General features: G+C 42.9%; 1 protein-coding gene across 3 annotated transcripts in view; it reads left to right on the forward strand.

The window, feature by feature from the left end:
• Nucleotides 1-21,419, forward strand: part of col8a2 (collagen type VIII alpha 2 chain) — a 177,573-nt gene that overhangs the window by 88,737 nt on the left and 67,417 nt on the right. Inside the window, exon 1 of one of the 3 annotated variants that reach the window (XM_033045147.1) lies at nucleotides 967-1,032. The exons of 1 other annotated variant lie outside the window; for it this stretch is intronic. The gene's annotated coding sequence lies outside the window, so the exon portion shown is untranslated. Of the gene's footprint in view, nucleotides 1-966; nucleotides 1,091-21,419 lie in introns of those variants that run through there. One more of the 3 variants, XM_033045145.1, reaches the window with a different exon arrangement.

Consider the following 21,419-nt stretch of genomic DNA (forward strand, 5'->3'; position numbering starts at 1 on the left):
CATGCCGGCCAGCGATCCCCATTCACTAATACTATCCTACACACTCGGGACAATTTACAATTTTACCGAAGCCAATTAACCTACAAACCTGTACGTTTTTGGAGTGTGGGAGGAAACCAGAGCACCCAGAGAAAACCCACGCGGTCACAGGGAGAACATACAACCTCTGTACAGACAGCATCCTTAGTCAGAATCGAACCCGGGTTTCTGCCCTAGTTAAAGCTCTCTGATGATAAACTGTACCCTTGGCTGGTGTTGAAGATGGGTTGGATATTCGAAAGCATGAAAAATATGGGAATGGCAGCTTTCAGAAATTTCTTTGAAGCAAGTCTGTCCCCTGATCTCTTGCCTAGATTTTGTTTAAGGCATTAGACCATAGCAAGAGGATGGAAAAGGGTTTACTTACATTAACATTCTTTAAATAAATTGAAATATATATCTCCCCTATGTGAATAAATACCAGCGACTCTATGCCAATTATGAAAATTTAAAGTAAAATAAATTATCAAAAATGTTCAAGTCAGGAACACCCATATGTGTGGAATAAAGAATGTGGGACTTCTCCTAGCAACAGCTGTTTGCCTTCTGTAAACAGTTGCAGGAATCAACATCCTCTTGATCCCTTGTCTCTAATATCTGTTGCCAAGTCATTTTCTCTTTGACAAAATGTTGAAAGTTGTAGAAGTGAGCTTTAAAGGAGTCCATTTAGTAATGGGAGCAAAGTTTAAAAACATTTACACAGTAGGCGATTAGGAACCTGTTGATTGGTGTGAAGATGTTAGCAAGCATTAAATATCCAGAGCAGCCAAAAGCTCCTTTTACCCCGTCCCTCTAGACGTCCCTTCATTCCTAACCGGGTGAACAAACACTTGTCTCACATTCAAGCATGTAAACGTTTCAAGAAAACACAAGGCTGAGGAGCAGAGTGTGAGGCTGGAGCGGTGCTTGGCAAAGCACAGTGCAGACATTCAGTTAGTTCTGGAGTCTCCTGGCGTGCAGTCGTATTCAATAGGACGGAGCTGTTAGGCGTCAGTAAGTGGGAATTGCAGCTCAGACCTGCCTCAAGTTTTGTGCTGGCCAGTTCACTGCGGTTAGTCTCACTGAAACAAATTGTGTTTTTGGGATCCTTCTGGGTTGTGCAATTTGATGTGGTTCATACATTAGAAGTCGGTTGATTCTGAGCAAATAAGCACTTACAGCATTTAAAAATCTTAGAAGACTCCATTCTCTGGAGTACCTCTCTACTCAGTTATGATTTTCATTTTAATTCTTGTAATGGTATGCGGAAACATCTCTGATTGCCTGTAAATTACACATTTGTGTTTTCTCTTTAGCCGATTCTTCTATAAAATCTGTGTATTGCGATTATAATGCGTGCGGTAGAAATCCGTCATTGAGATATTATTTCAAGCTCTGAATTATTGGCCCGAGTTTCCTGTTACGTAGACGAGCATTCAGACACGCTGCTTCCAATGATTGTAATGGCAAAATAGTCAGGAGTCATGGAGTTGAGTGAGATCTGTGACTCATTGGGCAGCACTCATCTCCGAGTCTGGATGTTATGAAGGATCTTGGGCGCAACTATCTCGGCTGACATTCTCATGCAGTGTTATTGATGGAGTGCTGTGATTAGTTCCATCTTGCGGATGAGAAGTTGAACCAGAGCCTTATCTGAAGAATTATCTCAACCCGAAACATCACCCATTCCTTCTCTCCAGAGATGCTGCCTGTACAGCTGAGTTACTCCAGCTTTTTGTGTCTATCTTCGCCGTATCTTCTTTCTTGGGTTTCCGCAAAAGAACTAATTCAGCAATAGACACAAAATGCTGGAGAATCTCAGCGGGTGAGGCAGCATCTCTGGAGAGAAGGAATGGGCGACGTTTCGGGTTGGGACCCTTCTTCAGACTGATTCACTAATTCAGCAGTTATGTCAGGATTCTGGTTGATATTTATCCCACAGACAACATCAGAGTATTTGGTTAGTATCGTATCACTGTTTTTGAATAATGATGTGTATAAATGGGACTGTTCCATTTCCTACATCATGAAAATGATTCCATTTCAAGTTATACTGAGGTGCTTTTGGTGTTTTGAAAAGTATATGAAAGCCATTTAATATATTATTTTTGTTTGCAGTTATTAGCAATGTAAGATTCATTAATCTTACATTGCTAGTATGCATTGTCAGCATACTAGCTTACAATACAAACCAGCAAATTTGATTATGATGGTAAAGCAAGGCTCCATGCCCCTGCTCGTCATGGAAATATTTCAAAGAGTATTCCCTGTAATATCCCAGGGCCAATATTTCTCCTTCAACGGACATATCTGAAACAGATTATCTGATCATTATTCTTTGCTTGCTGTGGGTCTTGCTGTGCAATTGGATTGTAACAGTGACTGCATTTTAAAAGCACTTCTTCGGGGGCAGCAACAGAGAATATAATTATCTACAGCTCCGCAGTGTTGCGTATCTATGGTCTTTATGGTCTATTGGGTGTTTCTATTATCCCTGCGTTGGCTGTGGTGTCCACAATCATGACATTGGAATTATGTGCGTCTAACGCTGTGGACTTGCTGTTTTGAATGAGGTTTCTAATGATGCTCCTTACTATGCAGGTGTATATTCACTCCATTCATTCGGAGGGGGCGCTGCTCTGGCAGCAGCCATGTCATGCAGCTCGTCAGTTTTTCAACTTTTTTTTCTTTTTTTAGTATGTTTTAAAGTCTGTATTTAATGTTTCTTTGTGTGTCTTGTGTGGGGGGGTTGAGGGGGGAACCGCTTCGGTCGCCTCCTCCATGGAGAGGCGAGTTTTTCCAGGTCGCCTCCCCCGTGGCCTAACATCAAGGATCGACGCGGCCTTTCCCGGAGACGCGCCCGGGGCTTCAGCGGCGGGCGCAGCGTGGACTCTGGTCGCTGAGCGGGTGAGCCCTCGCTGGAGGGGAGCGCTCCGTTTCGCTGGCCCGGGGCAGCCGGCAGCCTGAAGTCGCAGCCTGAAGTCGCGGTCTGCAGAGCTCCAGCTGGTGCGGCGTCTACAGCCCGGGATCTCACGTGGGGGACCCGGGGGAAGAAGAAGCCATTACTGCCGGCCCGCGGCCAACTTCTACCGCGGGCCCGGCGTGGACTTACCATCACCCCTGGAGGGGAGCTTCGACCGCCGGCCGTGCAGTCTACGGTGCTTCTGGCTGCGGCGGGGACTTAAATCTTGACCGCCGGCCTGCGGCCTACAACAAAGCCGCGGTCTCCGGTGAGGAAGAGCCGATCCTGGACTGACTCTGGACTCTGGTCCTGTACACGGGGGGGAAATGGAGGAGGACTGGCCAAATTTTGTGCCTTCCACCACAGTGATGAATGCTGTGGTGGATGTTTGTGTTACAGTTTTATTGTGGTTGTGTGTTCTTTATTATTGTATCGCTGCAGACAACCCAAATTTCCACCAGCCTGGCTGTGTGGCAATAAATTATATCTAATTATATCTAATCTATAATACAGAACTATCAGTGAGTTGCTCATCTTCTGACTGATGTGTGTTAGTTGATGCATCACCTTTGTGTCCGCCTCTTCACCTGGCCTGATGGTCTTTGAACTCATGAACTGTTCCATTTGAAAAATGGAGATCTCAAATTGCAGTTCTGGTCGCCCCATTACAGGAAGAATGGGGAGGCTTTGGAGAGGATGCAGAAGGCACATCAGATTGCTGTCTGAACTAGGCGATATTAGCCACAGGGTAGATTTGGATTATGTTCTCTGGAACGTCAGAGGCTGAGAGGAGACCTGATAGAAATACCAAAGATTATGAGAGACATAGATAGGGTAGACAGTCAGAACCTTTTCCCCAGAACCTATGTCAAATGTCATAGCTTTAAGATGAGAGGAGGGAAAGCAAAAATAAATGTGCATGACAATTGTTTTACATAGTGGTGGTGGGTACCAGGAATACCAGGTGGGTACCAGGAAACAGATATAATAGTGGTGTTTAAGAAGGTTTTAGATAGGTATATGTTTATGTATTATTTTGCCTGCAATGTATTATTGTGAGAGCAACTCAGACCTATTCATGCTTATCTCCTCTCTTCAGTCATATATCACTGTGTGCTACAACCAATGTGAAAGATTAAGAAAGAAACAGTTTATACAGTAGCCTTTGTGCCCTCATTACATCCCAAAACAGCATAGCTTTGAAGCATCCTACAAGCAGACATGTCATAGATGATCTGAGAATCTGTTCCAAGCAATGTTTGAGGGGTAAATGCTGGCCGGGACACCAAATACTTCCCTCAGCAGACGTAATACCTTTATTTGAACTATGCATTCCATCCCCTGCAGGCCTTACAAACAAATTTCTCTTAACCTATCCATTACCGATTTCTTAGGCTTCTTTTATAGTCTGTCACAAATGGCGAGCTGAATACTCACTTTGTTTTCCATTCTGACTCGATGCAATTTAGTTTTCACTCTAAGACATGAACCGTGCCTCACAACGTTTGCATAAGTGCTGACTGTTGCTGTTTCAGACCAGAAGCCAGGTTTTATACCTCCAGTGACATCCCCATTCAGAGATTGGACATTTGATCTGTTAATCAAACTGACTACTGCCCCTCTGGGTTGAGCCTCAGCCAAACCAGCTGGGTTTAGATCGCAGGTGTGAATCTCCACTAAATATATTTAAATAAACATGATCTTGTTGCACAGTGGTAATTCATAAATAGTCAATGCTCATTTGATCATGACTGCCCTGACTATAGAACTCATGCTGTTCCCATTCCCAGCTCTGGACACGAGCTGGATTTAAATTCTGAAAACATGCTTTAATGCCCCTGTCCCACTTAGGAAAACTGAACGGAAACCTCTGGAGACTTTGCGCCCCACACAAGGTTTCCGTGCGGTTCCCGGAGGTTGCAGGTGATTGCCGGAGGTTGCAGGTAGTGGAAGCAGGTAGGAGACTGACATAAACCTCCGGGAACCTCCGGGAACCGCACGGAAACCTTGGGTGGGGCGCAAAGTCTCCAGAGGTTTCCGTTCAGGTTTCCTAAGTGGGACAGGGGCATAACTCATCATAACACAGCAAATCAGTCTGATTATACCTTAGTGTAGAGTAAATGTATGAAATTGGACAGACCTACTGATGCAGCATTGTCGTATCTGCAGACTGACTATCCACCTATTTAATCATCTGGTACAATAGAGTGAGACAGGACCCCAGATGAGGTGTGATGTAGTAACAATCCACTGGCACCAATTGCCCGTTGCAAATGAAGATTACAGTGCAGAGTTCACAAGTTGTGTTTCCCATTATTCTAATACTTGAAGAAGGGTCTTGACCGAAAACGTCACCCATTCCTTCTCTCCAGCGATGATGCCTGTCCCGCTGAGTTACTCCAACTTTTTGTGTCCATCTTCTATCCCAATGCCTTGTTGTGTCACACACGTGACCACCATTTGTTGACGGCTGGGAGGGAGTTCTCCATTCTGAAAGAAGACCCCATTGCCTCACATGTTGGACCAGATTATGATTGGTCTTGCACTAACTAGCCTTGTGGCTCCACTGATCTTCTGCACCCATCAGGCTCTGAAGATCCAGTTTGTGTTGTTGTTTCACTTGTTCCACAAGGTGGAAAGGGTTTCTAGGTCCCAGGTGGTAGAAAGCAAAGCCCTGCCCAGGGACCGTTCTGATGGCATCCAGACAACCTTTTTACTGTTTTACTGTTTCCGCTGTTGAGCAGCAGCGTTGTGAAACAGCTAAAATAATTAAATAGCTTAAATAATGTAAAAGTATTAAAGAACTAAAGCTAAAATTAAAAGTCACATTAAGTTATTGCTAATTAAATAAAACCATAGATGGGGAGTATAGAGCATAGAGTAAAAAGTAAAATATATGGACACTTCTTTAAACATCTTTCGAATGAAGCTCAGCTATGTACAGACTGCAGAAGGAGAAACAAGGAATTGCAGATGCTGGTTTACAAAAAAAAGACAAGGTGCTGGAGTAACTCCGCAGATCAGGCAGCATCTCTGGAAAACATAAGTAGGTGACGTTTCATGTTGGGGGCCTTCTTCAGACTGACCTTCTTCAGATGATTTTCTATCTGAAGAAGGATTCCGATCCAAACTGTCACCTATCTATGTTCTCCCATGAATGTACCTGGATTCAATGCTGCATGGAGTGAGAGGTCAGATGCAGCTGCAATTAACCCGCTATCTCTGAATCAAGTTGAATGATTCTTGGTATAATTCCCTTCATGGTAAGATTTTCCAGTGGAAGGTAAAGAGACCAAAATGGAACCAAAAATCTCTTAGTGCTGTCTCATCAAGTCACTAAATAATTACAGCCACTTGCATGTAACAAGGCCTCCCGTTCAGTAAATTTGATGAGTAATTGGTTAAGCTGCTTTCTTGATGCTGATTGAAGTTAGATGCTTGATGCTGATGAAGGTAGATGGTACCTAGTTTGATGGTTCCTCAAAATGTTTATTATAAAAAAGGAACAGATATAAATACTTACATGTACAGTAAGTCTGGACTTACATGGATCTTTAAATAGATGCACATCATACACAGATATGTATAGTTTGGTTTAGAAATACATAGCGGAAACAGGCCCTTCGGCCCACTAAATCGGCATGGATCAGCAATCCCCGCAGATTAACATCATCCTACACACACTAGGGACAATTTTACATTTATACCAAGCCAATCAACCTACAAACCTGTATGTCTATGGAGTGTGGGAGGAAACTGAAGATCTCGGAGAAAACCCACGCAGGTCACGGGGAGAATGTACAAACTCTATATAGACATGCACAAACTCTATATAGACATAGTCGGGATCGTACCCGGGTCTCTGGCGCTGTAAGGTGGTAGCTCTACCGCTATGCCACCGTGCCGCCCTGGTGAGTGTCCTCAATCTGGTTCATGTTGTGTGTGCATGTGTGTACATGGATGTGGGGGATGGGGAAGAGTACCATGCTGGCTGCCCACATCTTCCCCTCCCTATCCGCAGCTGAGTATGCCCCTGCAGTCATCCATTAACCTTGTTACCTTTAGTGTTCACAAAAAAAATCTCTGTGTCTTCAAGAGTCATTTCCCAATCATAGTTAGCAATTGTGAAGAAGCAGTTTGCATTTGTCAACCTCTTACACAACTGATCGCTGTTTGATGCAGGGGCAAACTGTTGAAAGATTACACCTACCATTTTGTTTAATTTAACTAAAAGTAGAAAATGGGTCCAAAACTTAAAAAAGAAATGCTTCCTTGTTAGTAACAGAAAAAAAGTCTTTGGATACATTTTCTTTGCTTTGGCCCCAATCTCCATTTTTTTCCTGTTGTTGATTCAGGAGAGCTAGTACACGGGGAAATGTGTGTTTTTGACATGCTGCTAATTTCACTGTGGAATATTCGACAATAGTAAATTGCAGGAAACAATTTTGAGAGAAGGTATGTGTTTGAAACAGCAAAGGAAATGAAAGCACTCCAACAACTTACAGCTCTGCCTCATATCTGATCTCAAAGTGCGCTACCCACCACTACAGTATTTAGCTTACCCAAAGTGTACCAGGAATTTCTACAGATGGAGCCTACTGTTAATAAAGAGGCTTTCTTCAGCCTCATTGAGTTGGCAGAAAAATAAGTTCCAGATTTTAACTGATGAACTTGTAAAGTCCAGCAATGGCTGCATTCTCAGTCTAAAGGGCCTGTCCCACTTGTGCGACCTAATCCGTGAGTTCTGGCGAGTTTGCCCTCGACTCATACTCGCAGCATGGTCGACACGAGGTCGTAGGAGGTCTTCGTAACTCTCCTTCATGCTCGAGACTGATCTCCGCGTACTCGAGGCCTCAGCTAGGTCGCGGCGGTTTTTTCAATATGTTAAAAAATGCCCGCGAGTAAAAAAAGGTCGCCATGGAAAAAATCGATACTTTTTTTACTCGTAGGTTTAGTCTTAGTAGGTCGGCATGTTAGTCGTTGGTAATCGAGGGTAGTCGAAGGTAGTCGAAGGTAGTCGTAGATAATCTTCATCAGAGTCGAAGGGAGGTCGAAGGGAGGTCGAAGGAGATCGAAGGAAGTCATCTTCACTCTCCACTATTCAGTGTCCAATTTTCCCGAAGTTAGTCATAGCTAGTCGAAGCTGGTCTTCAACTTAGTCAAAGGAGGTCTTCTACATAGTCGAAGGAGGTCTTCAAAATGTCAATTTTTCAAACTCGCCAATTAGGTCGCCCAAGTGGGACAGCCCCTTAACAATCTTCTAGCAAGTTTATTGTCTGTTTTATTAATGTATTCATTAAAATAAAGAGTATATTTGCCACTGGGAAAATGAACACTTTCAGTTTGGACATCCAACAATTCCCTAGTCAGCCTGTTAAAACTTTCGGGGATATGGATTTTGTGGCAAAGCCACTATTTATTGCCCAACCTAACTGCCCACGAGAAGGAAAAGATGGCCTTATATTTCAACTGCTGCAGTCGATGAGGCGCTCCCACAGAACTCCAAGATCTTAACTCTGTGATGTTGAAGGACAATAATATATATTTGCAGATTGTGATGGTGTATGAGTTGGCTGTTATGACAGAGGGTAAGATCAGTCTTTGAGATCAGAAAAAATAGCTCTTTGTATTCCATCCGCATGTTGTGTTTGAACGCCAACGTTTGTGGAACAATCTTATACTCCCGGCTTTAGGGATCGTATTTAAATCGAGGTTGTTGTTTAATTAGGAGATGTGCTCTACTTTAAAGTTTGCAATTCTGTAGTTGCCAACTTAAGCTTGATATTTTATACTTTGTGATGTATCTATCAATTCCTACTTCCTGAAATCAGAATTCAATTCAATGTCTTTCAAACTGTTTTTTTCAGATTGTAGGTCTCTTATGGGCCTGCCACTTAGGCGATTTTTTTGGCGACTAGTGGCATCTGCGCAAAATTTTCAACATGTTGAAAAAAATTTGCCGACAATTTTTGATGACTTAGGTTGTCGTAGGTGCTGTCGTAGGTTGTCATCAGTTGTCATAGGTGAATTCCATTAAAACTAGTCCCTGGCAGTCGCCTAAAGAGTTGTCTAAGTGGGACAGGCCCTTGGCTACCAATTCCATTGGGTGTAATAGATTGAAAATTGCTGATATTTACGTATGTTGAAAAGGGCGCAGTTTTACACGCTGTTGACATATTAATGTACTAATAGAACTGCTGAAAAGGAGCCTTTGTAAACCAGAGTGTGGCTGAAAGAGTGGTTCTTGGGGAACTACTGTAAAATTTGTAACAAATAAATAAAATGCAAGTGCTGGAAATCCGAGATAAAAACAGAGATACCAAAGGCTAGCCAGTATCTGTGGAGAAATAGGAGAGTGAATATTCCAATTTTACGGAGAGTCCGTGGCTTGATAACATGTCTTTTCCCCGCCGCTCAAACACAGAAAATGTAGAATTAGCCCTGGGACGGTAGGTATGAAATCTAAGTAAATTATCGAGCTTGGATTGGATTGTTTTCTCTGGAGTATCGGAGACTGAGGGGGCATTCTGTTAGAGGTACAAGTATATACAATGATGAGAGGCATAGATAGGGTAGATAGTCACAACCTTTTATTTTTCCCCAGGGTGGAAATCTCAAAGATTTAAGGACAGGGCTTTAAGATGAGAGGGTGAAAGGTTTGAAGGACATGCATGGGGCAAGTTTTTTTTTTACAAAGAGTGTAGTGGATGCCTGGAATGGGATGCCAAGGTGGCAGTGCAGGCAGATACAATAATGACATTTAAGTGATTTTTTAGATGGCCCCATGCAAATGCATGGAATAGAAGGATATGGACTACATGCAGACAGAAGGGATTAGTTTAGCTTGGCATCATGTTCAGCACCGACATTGTGGGCCGAAGAGCCTGTTCCCGTGCTGTACTATTCGGTGCTCTATGTTCTGGGTACCACTCCAAACTAATTCCTATTAGTCAGCCAAGAGAGCACAAATCAAACTCTTAATAGTTTGAAGTCAGGATTTTTTTTCCAGCAATGGAAAGTAACCATTCTTGTTAACTGTTCATGTATCCAGCTGATGATGTGTTAGTAGGATTAGGCCAAGGGTAGCAGACACAGGCAGGGATCAGTATGTCTGGCAGCCTCAGGCCTCTCAGTCACAGTTCAAACACCCCATCCCTTGCCTTGCATATATATAGCTGTGCTGCTGTCTCCATGAAAAAGAACCGTCATGTAAAACAACCCTCTCTCCCTCCCTCCCTCCCCTTCACCAATGAAGCAAATCTTTGCTTGGACTGAATTGCTGTTTTATCCCTTACTATCAACGACAATGGAAATTTAAGGAAAGGGGAAACCCGATTTCTTCACATTTTGGAACATTTTTTAATCTGGAACATTTAACTAGTGTAGATGGGACAGACTAGTGTAGATGGGACATGTTGGTCGGTGTGGGCAAGTTGGGCTGATGGACCTGTTTCCATGCTGTATGACTCCGTGACTCTATTTAAGCGGTGTCATTGCATCTAGTCATTGAAGAAGTAACAATGTGAAAGGATAGTTACCTATCATAAAGGCTAATATGATTTTATGTTTATGATATGTTGTGACATTATGAAAGGATAGTTTTTACCAGAACAGGAGGGGGAGGAGGCAATTGCTATTGGGATCCAAATCCTTGCTGGCCCAGCTCGCAACAAAGTTGCAAGCAAGCAACACTCAAGGGCCTGTTCCACTGAGGGGATTTTTCAGCGGACTGTCGGTGAGTGACAAACTATAGGCACTCGCTGAAAAACACACACACACACACGCACACTCATAGTTATTCATAATTTTTGTTAAAAAATTCAGGTTTAAGAAGAATTTAACAGCTAAATCCTTGCTGGCCCAGCTTGCAACAAAGTTGCAAACAAAGTTGCAATCGAGGAACACTTTAAGGGGCTGTCCCACTTGGGCGACCTAATCCGCGAGTTAAGAAGAGTGTCTTCGACCTTCAAGCTCAAGGGCACTCGCCTGGAAAGCCTCGAGCTGGATCGACCGTCCGCGTTGAAACCGCGAGCTGGATCGACCGCACACTCACAAACACATCGCGAAGGCGGGGGCCAGGGAAAGCAGGGGAGCGCTGTCTGCGCGATGAAGAGGAAGGTAAACAGCTGCCACAGTGTATGGTAGGTCCTTTAGAGAGCATGGGGGAGAAGGGGGGAGAAGGGGAGAGGGGAGATAAGGCGGGAGAAGGGGGGGAGAAGAAGTGGCGACACTTTTAAGAAGTATAATAAAGTTTAGCGGGCATTTTACCTGCCGGTCGGTTTTCCCTGGTCCTGAAACCACCAATGAGCCAATTAAAATGCACGGACAGTGAAGGAGATTGCCTACGGCTGCCCTCGACTGCCTGCGACTACATAGCGACCCCACTCCACTGCATTACGAGTCAAAAAGAACCATGCTGACCAAATTTTACTTGCGGAAAATTTTTCAACATGCTGAAAAAATGTCCGCGACCTAACGAGTATTCGGGAACTTCCCTCGAGCATGAAGGAGAGTTCCAGTGACCTCATAGGACCTCCTAGGACCACGTGTCGACCATGCTGTGGGTTTGGAGGTCGAAGACAATCTTCTAAACTTGCAGATTAGGTTGCCCAAGTGGGACAGCTTCTTCAATCCTTCCAGCAAGTTTTTAGCTCAACAAGAGAGGGAGGGGTCAATTGTATTATTATTTAAAGTCCTCGAAGCAAGAGGAGGGGGACTCAGTGCTGGGGATACGGCTCTGCAGAGTTGGGGGCTATGGAAATATTAGGTGAGTGCTGGAATATTGGGGAACGGGTGAGTGGTGGAATACTGCTTTGGGGAACGGGTTGCGTTGGGCGACCAGGCTTCCTGTGTGTGCGACCGGGGCCCAACGGGTCCCAGTTGTTCTAGTAATAACCTAAAAGGTTATTTAGGAAGGATATTACTCTCTATCCTTAAATGTGCTGCACAAAATGTTCCCATGGCCATTCATTTTTACCAGAAAATGGGCTAATGCACTGTTTAGTTCAGAAAATGTGTGACTTTGAAAAAGTGTTTATTTTTTTAATTCTTTCTTCATGAATCCCAACCCTGACTCAATGAATTAAATCTGATCACACTGGGCACGCAGAGGAAGCAGAATGTTGATTTTACCGGTGTCCCACATTAGCTGCTATGCTAATATGGGACTTTGAATTAATTGGTGCTAATTAGTGACATTTTGGGTGGGACACAATGATTAAAATAAACACCATTCAGAAGTCAGCAGCTTCAAATCGGCTGCCTTGTGAAATATGTCGCGTCTCTGTTCTCAGAAAGAAAGAAAGCTATCAGGGAACTGCCGATGGAAAGTATTTACTGCTGGTTTGAAAACCCCAATTAGAGCAAAGCTGCTAATAAATGTAATTACAGGATTATACTTCTGGTTTGAGTCCTGAGGATGAATATGTCTTAACTGTGCTGGCATAACTTCTGCTGCGGGTAATGAATTTTAATTAGAGGGCTTGTAGTGTCGAGTGGTTGATTAGTTTACTCTCGATCTTGAGTTTCACAGCGAATGTTTCGAATTTGGAACATTTGGATAACGCAGCGATTTTTTAATGAGAAATAGACATCACACTTCAGTGCAAAATGCAATGGCGTGGATGGTTTCAGCCAAAAGAGGAAGTGGGACACGGATGGTGGTCTGGTCTAGAGAGAAAATTGTACATTACAAAGAGGCATGACAGCAGCACCTGAGAATGCAAAGTGACCTACTTTTGCAGGTTATTTAATTTCTCTGAACAGCTTAGTTTCAAGTAGATTCTAAATGTGTTTTGCCCAAACTAAAAAAACAACAAGGCAATTCTACTGTGCCCATCAAACTTGCTCATGGAACAGAGAACACAGAACACCACAGGACAGGAGTGGGCCCTTTGTGCCACAATGTTCGTGCTGACCATGGTGCCAAATTGAGTCTGAAGAAGGGTTCAGACCCAAAACGTCACCTATTCCCTTTCTCTAGACATGCCGCCTGACCCGCTGAGTTACTCCTGCATTTTGTGTCCATCTAAGATGCCAAATTAAACTGATCTCATTCGGCCTGTACATGATCCAAATCCCTCTGTTCCCTGCAGTTCCAAGCACCTATCTAAAAGCGTCATAAATGCCATTATATCGTATCTGCCTCCACCACCACCCCTGGCAATGTGTTTCAGGCCCCACCATTCTCTGTGTAAAATACATCACACATCCCCCTCCCCGTGATTTATGCTAGCTATGCCTTCTAGTGTTGGATATTTCCATCCTCGGAAAAAGTGCTGTCAACCCTATCTGTGCCTTTCATAATTTTATATACTTCTATCAAGTCTCCTCTTCACCTCCTTCCACATCGATGTTGGAAAACGACTTGGACTTTTAGCCTCCATGGAAATTGATTACTTTTTACCTTAACCGCGCTTACCTCATTTGTTCACGTCCTTTGAAAACTTGGTCAAAAAGTCTATAGGTTCAAGAAATTGTTTAAGCCTGAGACAAAATATGATAGTCACCATGGAGACACAAGGAACTGCAAGCGCTGGAGTGTTGAGCGGAAAGCGAAGGGCTGGAGGAATTCAGCCGATCAGGCAGCATCTGTGCAGGCGATGTTTTGGAATGAGGCTCCACTTCAGATTGGCCACATATCCTTCTAGTTCTTTTTAACCAAGACCATACGCACATGATTTGCTGAGAAATGAATCCCTGGTTGACAGCACCATGCGTGCAAAGTAACAGCTGCTGCACCTCCAATCCACTTTAGACTTTAGAGATACAGCGCGCAAACAGGCCCTTCGGCCCACCGAGTCTGCGCTGACCAGCGATCGCCCCGTACACTGTCCCTCACACTCGAGACAGTTTTGCAATTTTACCAAAGTCAATCAATCTACAAACCTGCAGTCTTTAGAATGTCGGCGGAAACTGGGACACCTGGAGTAAACCCACGTGGTCACAGAGAGAACGTACAAACTCCATATAGACAGTGCCCACAGTCAGGATCGAACCCTGGTCTCTAGTGCTGTATGGCTGCAATTCTACCACTGCGCCACAGTGCCACCCTAAAATTCAAATATTCATATCAAAATCTGAACGTATAGTGACTACTATATGGCATGCCTAGTGATACTGACCAAGTCATTAAATATATTCAAGAAGGAGGTAGAGATATTAGTAATGTCCGAGGATCAAAGACTATGGGGAAAAGAGAGGAACTTGGTACTGAAGTAGATGAAGCATGGTTATATTGAATGGCACTACATGTGTCTATTATAGTGTGTCTACATGTTTGTAGGTCCCATCTGATACATTCACCAGCAGCCAAACTACACAGTTAGTTCAAATATTCCTTGTTGCAATATGCATGGAAATACACGCGAAACATGCATTTCTAATCATGAACACATTTATAAGTTTCTTAATAAAAAGAACACAAAAACTTTAATAAACAAAATCTTGAACCAATATATATGAATACCATAGCTTGTGCGTCTCACTCTTACAAAGGCTGAGATTTCTGGGTTAGTATTGGAAGTGTTGTGGATTTCTGCTCCTCTAGAGCTGAAGACATTCTTCCTAATCTAAACTTAGTTTAGTTTATTATTGTCACATGTGCTGAGGTACAGCCAAAAACGTTTCCTATTGTGCAATGCAGTCACCAAAAAGATTATACATGGTTACAAACAAGCCATCCACAGTGTACAGATAAAGGATAAAGGGCACAACAATTAGTGCAAGATAAAGTCTGCTATAGTCTGATTAAAGATAGTTCAAACGTCTCCAATGAGGTAGATGGGAGGTCTGGATCACATTCTAACTGATGAGAGCTGTTCAGCTGCCTGATAGCAGCTGGGAAGAAACTGTCCCTGAATCTGGAGGTATGCGTTTTCAAACTTCTGTACCTCTTGCCTGATGGGAGAGGGGAGCAGAGGTAATGCCCTTGCTCTAATTTTAATGTTTCCTCAGGCTGAGGTTCCCATAAGAAGCAACAATTTCTCTGTGAAACAGTATCACCAATACAAACCCCATTTTACATTGGTATAGGATCATTTCTAAACTCTGCCCATAGAATAAATGTAAGATAGACACAAAAAGCTGGAGTACCTCAGCAGGACAGGCAACATCTCTAGAGAGAAGGAATGGGGATATTTCGGGTCGAGACCCTTCTTCAGAAGGTCTCGACCCGAAACACCCCCCATTATCTCTCTCCAGAGATGCTGCCTGTCCCGCTGAGTTACTCCAGCTTTTTGTGTCTATCTTCGGTTTAAACCAACATCTGCAGCTCCTTCCTACACATAGAATAAATGTACTCTGAATATTTACCTCCCACCCTTTGCACAGAAATTATCACCTTCGCTTTTATTGAATTCTGAGATTGCTAAGAGTAGCAGCATTTAAAAAATCTTGACTTTTGCCTTTGTAAGAAAGACATTCAGTTCAGTTCCGTTTCGTTTATTGTCACGTATACAGAGGTACAGGTAAAGTTTTTGTTGTGTGCTAACCAGTCAGCGGAAAGACAATACATGATTACAATCGAGCCATTTACGGTGTATTGATACATGATAAGGGAATAACATTTAGTGCAAGATAAATCCAGTAAAGTCCGATTAAAGATAGTCCAAGGGTCACCAATGAGGTAGATAGTGGTTCAGGGCTGCTCTCTAGTTGTGGTACGATGAATCAGTTGCCTGATAACAGCTGGGAAGAAACTGACCCCGAATCTGGAGGTGTACGTTCTCACACAGTTTAGATCACAATAGGATTTCTCTTAATCAGAGTTTAGTGTTGAAAGCCGTCACCGGGCAGTCTGTTATATAACCTCGGTCAGACGAGAGTTGTCATTTCCAATTCAGTAACAACGTTCCCAGAGCTGGGTGGACACCACAATTTGCTTCCTGAGGACGCGTGACAAGGGAAATTCTCTTCCAGCCCAGCCGACCAAAAACCCTCCTTAATAAATAGTTTGGAATGCAATCACAGAATGTTACATCATTGCAGCTGGTTCTGAATTGTTCCCATGTAATTGAGAATAACGAGAGAATATAATCTCTTCCTTTCACTGCACACTGAGACATGTTTACCATTGACCTTGTGTTGAAAGGTTTACAAAAGACCGTGCTGGTTTTGCAGCCGCCCATTGGAAATTGAATTGCTGCCCTGTAACACACAACTAAATCTATGTCCGTCAGGAGTAAGCAATACTAATCCTGGAATCCACTAATGAGTATTTTATGTATTTTCTAACATTTTAATTATTTCCTGCCACTGCACAGCAGTATTTTATTCAATAAAGTGTCATTTCATTGGTATCTTTGTCTCTTTTTTTTTAAATGGAAGAGGTTTTATACGTTAGGGGATAGACACTAAGTGAAGCAGTAACACAGCGGGTCAGGCAGCATCTCTGGAGAAAAAAGATGGGTGACGTTTCAAGTCGAGACCCTTCTGGGAATGGAGAAAGTTGCAGGTTGTGACAAGGGGTCTTTTTCTCCAGAGATGAGACAATAGACAATAGGTGCAGGAGTAGGCCATTCGGCCCTTCGAGCCAGCACCGCCATTCAATGTGATCATGGCTGATCATCCCCAATCAGTACCCCCGTTCCTGCCTTCTCCCCATATCTTCCTGGGTCATTGAGTTACTGCAGCACTTTGTTTCTATCTTCAGTATATACCAGCATCTGCAGTTCCTTTCTACACATCTTATACATGTGGAGATTTGATATTGGATTAATATTACATCAAATCTTTTGAACCAACATCTGATTCATCCTCTTGAATTAATGATTGTGTTCCTTGCACCACAAAAATCATGGAATCAGGAGAGAGCCCAGCCACTAGAGGAGAACTATAGGTGTTATTATTTTGCCAGGTATGCAATACAGATAAACTGATTTCTCAACCTTGAACATGGAGCTCAAATGGGTGAAAGATGATCAATATTATAAAAACTCCTCTCCTTGCGGCGATTTAATAATCTCCCTCCTCCTTTCTTTTCTTGCTTATTTCTTTTGCTCACTATCTCTTTTTTCTCCTTTTTATTCACACACACAATACTTTCCTCTATTCTTTACTATCTCTTTCTTTCTTATTTCTTTCTTTAAAAAAAAAAATGAAGTTGTACTGAGAATGAATTATGTTAACATATTTTTGGCACCTGTAAAAAGGTCCCACTGTATTGTACTTACTTCTAATAAAATAAAATTAAATTAAAAAAAAGAACATGGAGCTCAAACACGTGGAGGGCACATGATCTTTAGCTCTCCGTTAATACAAGGTGTTTAGTACCGGAAAGGATGACATTGTTGAAACTACTGTAGGAGCAGCACTTGCTCAGTCGTTACCACAGCCACCCAAATGCACTTCTGTATCTCAGGTCACCAGCAAGGATAAGGATAAAACTGAACCAACCATCTGGCATTGACCTTTAGACTTTGGAGATACAGTTTGGAAACAGGCCCTTCAGCCCACCGAGTCCGTGCCGACCGACCCCAGACTATATACAATTTTAACTGAAGCCAATTAACCTACAAACCTGTACATCTATGGAGTGTGGGAGGAAACCGGAGCACCTAGAGAAAACCCACGCGGTCACAGGGAGAACATAAAAACTCCATACAGACAGCACCCGTAGTCAGAATTGAACCCGGGTCTCTGGCGCTTTAAGGCAGCAACTATACCCCGGCGCCATCGTGCCGATCGAGGCACCAAATCCAAATGAGATGAAGTTCTTTCAGTCCAATAACTTTGCAGTCCTCCTCACAAATATCTGAGGGCTGGTGTCTAAACTGGAAGACGAGTCAAACAACAGCCTAATATTGTCATACTCGCAGAATCAAACTTTACAGAAATGGCCGCAATTCCTTGATCGAAGTCTCTGGCGTTTGTCCTTCATCACACATCAAATTTATTCGTCGTCACCGCCAGAAGGACAGACTCACCAAAGGTTGTGGTGACTGGTGGGAGGAAGTGGTCCTCAGTATTCATTCTATAACCCGCAAGTGAACTGGAACACTTGCATGTTCCTTCCCAAGTCAAACACCATCCTTTAAAAAAATATATTTTTTTATTAGAAGTAGTGTACAAGAATATAAGACATGAATAACATATTACATTTCGTGTACAACTTCTTATTTTTGATTTAATAGTAAAAAAGAAAGAGTAAGAAAAGTAAGAAATAGAAAGAAAGAGAATATTATATAAAGTAGTGATATTATTAGTTCGAGAAGAAATAGAAAAGAAAGTGCCCATGGGGCTATATGGCCCGAAAGAGAAACCAAAGGTGAAATAAGAAAAAAAAAGGAGAATAAAGAAGAAAAAAGAGAGAAGAGAAAAAAAAGAGATTGAAAGGGATATATCTACTTCATATCTTTACCCGGTTCTGAAACAGTTAATTTATAAGGTTGCGTTGCACCATACGCTTGTAATAAGTCGATAAAGGGGACCAAATCTTCATGAATTGGTCTGATTTGCCTGATAGGACGAATCTCATATCTTCAAGATGTAACATTTCCGACAGTCAAACACCATCTTGACCGAGAGGCAGGTTATTGTTCCCTCATCATTGCTAGGTCTGTGTGTTAGAATCTCTCACTGTCAAATCGTGGGAGGTTCTTTACCACAAGCGCGGCAACAATTCAAGAAGTACTCTATGCTTATAATTACCTTCTAGGGGACGATTAGAGATTCCGGATGTGAGCATCCTCGTTAATGATCTTCATATCCTGAAAGATGATTAAAAGTCGATCATTTCCCCCATCCCTTCCAACAGCTGTATGTGGATTTGTGACTAGTGACTTCCTGAGATCACTACTCCTGTCTCCACCGCTACTCATACATCACCAAAGGACTTTGTTAGAGGCGTATGTTGACTGTCTTGGCAGAGGACATCTAACACGGGGCAGCGGGTGCATAAGCAGCAACTTCCTGACCTCGGTAGGAAGGAGCTTTCGATCCAGGGACCAGAAAATGCGAGACAACAGAAAACCTCTGTACTGCCACTACCGCCATCTGCCAATGTCCAAAGCCTGTGCCTTTGGGGACTTGAAAAGCTCATCCCACGCTTGGTCCTCACCTCAGGGCTGCACAGCATGTGTGGCCCAACCAGGAAGATGAGGTTGCAGGCCACACAGATCCAAGGGTCAGTGAAACACGAGCCTCTCCAAGGAATGGAAGAGAGCCTTTTCTCAACAGCGCAGCGCCATCACACACAGAGACACTAATTGGAAACCAATGGGTGTTTACTGAAAAGGTTTCGAGGAACAAGATGTAATGGATATACAAGGCAGCTTGCCTGGAACTGTTGCTGGTGGTGATGAAATAAATTAAATGGATCAGATTCTTGATTTGTGTAGGGAGATCAAATGCACAGAAACAGAGGCACATTATCAGCACAGTGTATTTCCTGGAATATGAACATTGTAGGACTTTCCAACCAATAATATTACTATTAGTATACCAATAATATACTGAAGACAGGCCCCATTGAACCTCGGATATAATATATTCAAAATATAATGTAATATTTGCTGTTGAGGCAGCTGCGTGTTAGCAGATGGCAATTATTAATTCCAAATGAAACAAGAAATGATTGGAATTTTCGTAACATTTTTAATGAGAAGCAGCAGAAATGTCTCTCCTGGTTGATCATTTCCCTTCCAAAATTGTTGGCACTTCCAGTGCTGGCCCAGCTCCTTCAAATGCCCAACATAACTTTAACCGCAAAACAAAATGTCAGTCAGTGACATGTTTAGTTTAGCGATGGCGCGAAAATGTTGTTTTCTTAACATCATCTTGAAGTATGTATTTTTACAACTGTTCCAATTATGTAGAGTGTGGTCCACTCTGTTTGCCAACTAGGATTCAGCTGCTTCAAATGCAAAGGTTCATTTTGTGGGTTCAAGTGCCGACCAGATATGTTGGCCCAGAGTTTGTGGGACTTGGCACTTCATAGAGTCATACAGTGTGGAAACAGTCCCTTCGGCCCAACTTGCCCATGCCGACCAACATGCCCCACCTAAACTAGTCCCACCTGCCTGCTTTTGGCCCATATCCTTCTAAACCTACCCCCTTCCATGTACCTGTCTAAATGTTTCTTCAACTTTGCAATAGTACCTGCATCAACTACCTCCTCTGGTAGCTTGTTCCACGCACCTACCACCTTTTGTGTAAAAAGGTTACCCCTCATGTTCCCATTAAATCTTTACCCCCTCATCTTAAACCTATGTCCTCTGCTTCTCAATTCCCATACTCTGTGCATTTACCCAATCTATTCCTCTCATGATGTGGCACACCTCTATAAGATCACCCCTCATCCTCCTGTGCTCCAAGGAATAAAGCCCTGGCCTGTTCAACCTCTCCCTATAGCTCAGTCCCTCGAGTCCTGGCAACATCCTGGTAAATCTACCCTGAATCTTTTAAGGTTGACAACATGGTGCCCTTTTCCCACTGCTTTCAGCTTGTAAAGTACTTGTCTGGAAGGATGAGCTGCTGATGACAAGGTGACCAGAAAATCTATCTCGCTGATAATCAGGATCAGGGAACGGTGTGCAGAGAGATGACAACCAGAATCAAAACAGGCAGAAAAATAGAAACGTGGAGTGAAAAAATGAATTGAATAAGGATAAATTAAAGATAAGAAAAATAATTAAGAAAAATATTAAAAGATTTAAAATTAACATCTTTAAAATCTCCAATGATGGCACATTAGCACAACCGGTAGAACTGCCGCCTCATAGCGCTTAAAAAAAAATCAAACTCATGGTAAGTACGTAGAATGTACGTAGCGGCTACGTCAGAGCTCGTGGATATCTCATGGCGGCTAACGGCAGGTACTCGGAAACGCGGTAACTCGTGAAGTTTTTTCAGCACTGTGAAAAATGTCCACGAGAGCCCCAAGTACCTACGAACGGCTATTACCGTAATTCTCCGAGTTCGAATCAGGGGAAACTCGGGAGAACTCTTGAATTACCTCGTACAATGGGACAGCCCCTTTAGAGAGCTTCATGCTGCTTTGTCAAGGCCACCAGTATAGGTGCAGGAAGCTTTCAATCTGTTCCACAGTTAAATTCTAGCTTGAATTTTGAATCTTGTAGAAGGTTATGTGGCTAATGGGCCAGTTTAATTGTTTTAATCTGTGCAAGAAGGAACTGCGGATGCTGGTTTAAATCAAGGATAGACACAAAAAGGTGGAGTAACTCAGTGGGACAGGCAGCATCTCTGGAGAGAAGGAATGGGTGATGTTTCGGGTCGAGACCCTTCTTCAGACTTTTAAAGAAATTCCTTGATTTACAAAAGATTTTCAGAAAATGCTTTGTTAAATGAAGCAACTGGGTTAAGTGTACTATTGGTATTTGAGTACAGTGTATTCAATATCTGGAGAATGTGTGATGTTCATACAGTGAAAGATAGCTTCATAAATTGAAACCACATATTTCCACAGTCACTGACTTTATAG

Source organism: Amblyraja radiata, chromosome 27, assembly GCF_010909765.2.
Source record: "Amblyraja radiata isolate CabotCenter1 chromosome 27, sAmbRad1.1.pri, whole genome shotgun sequence".
Lineage (NCBI taxonomy): Eukaryota > Metazoa > Chordata > Chondrichthyes > Rajiformes > Rajidae > Amblyraja > Amblyraja radiata.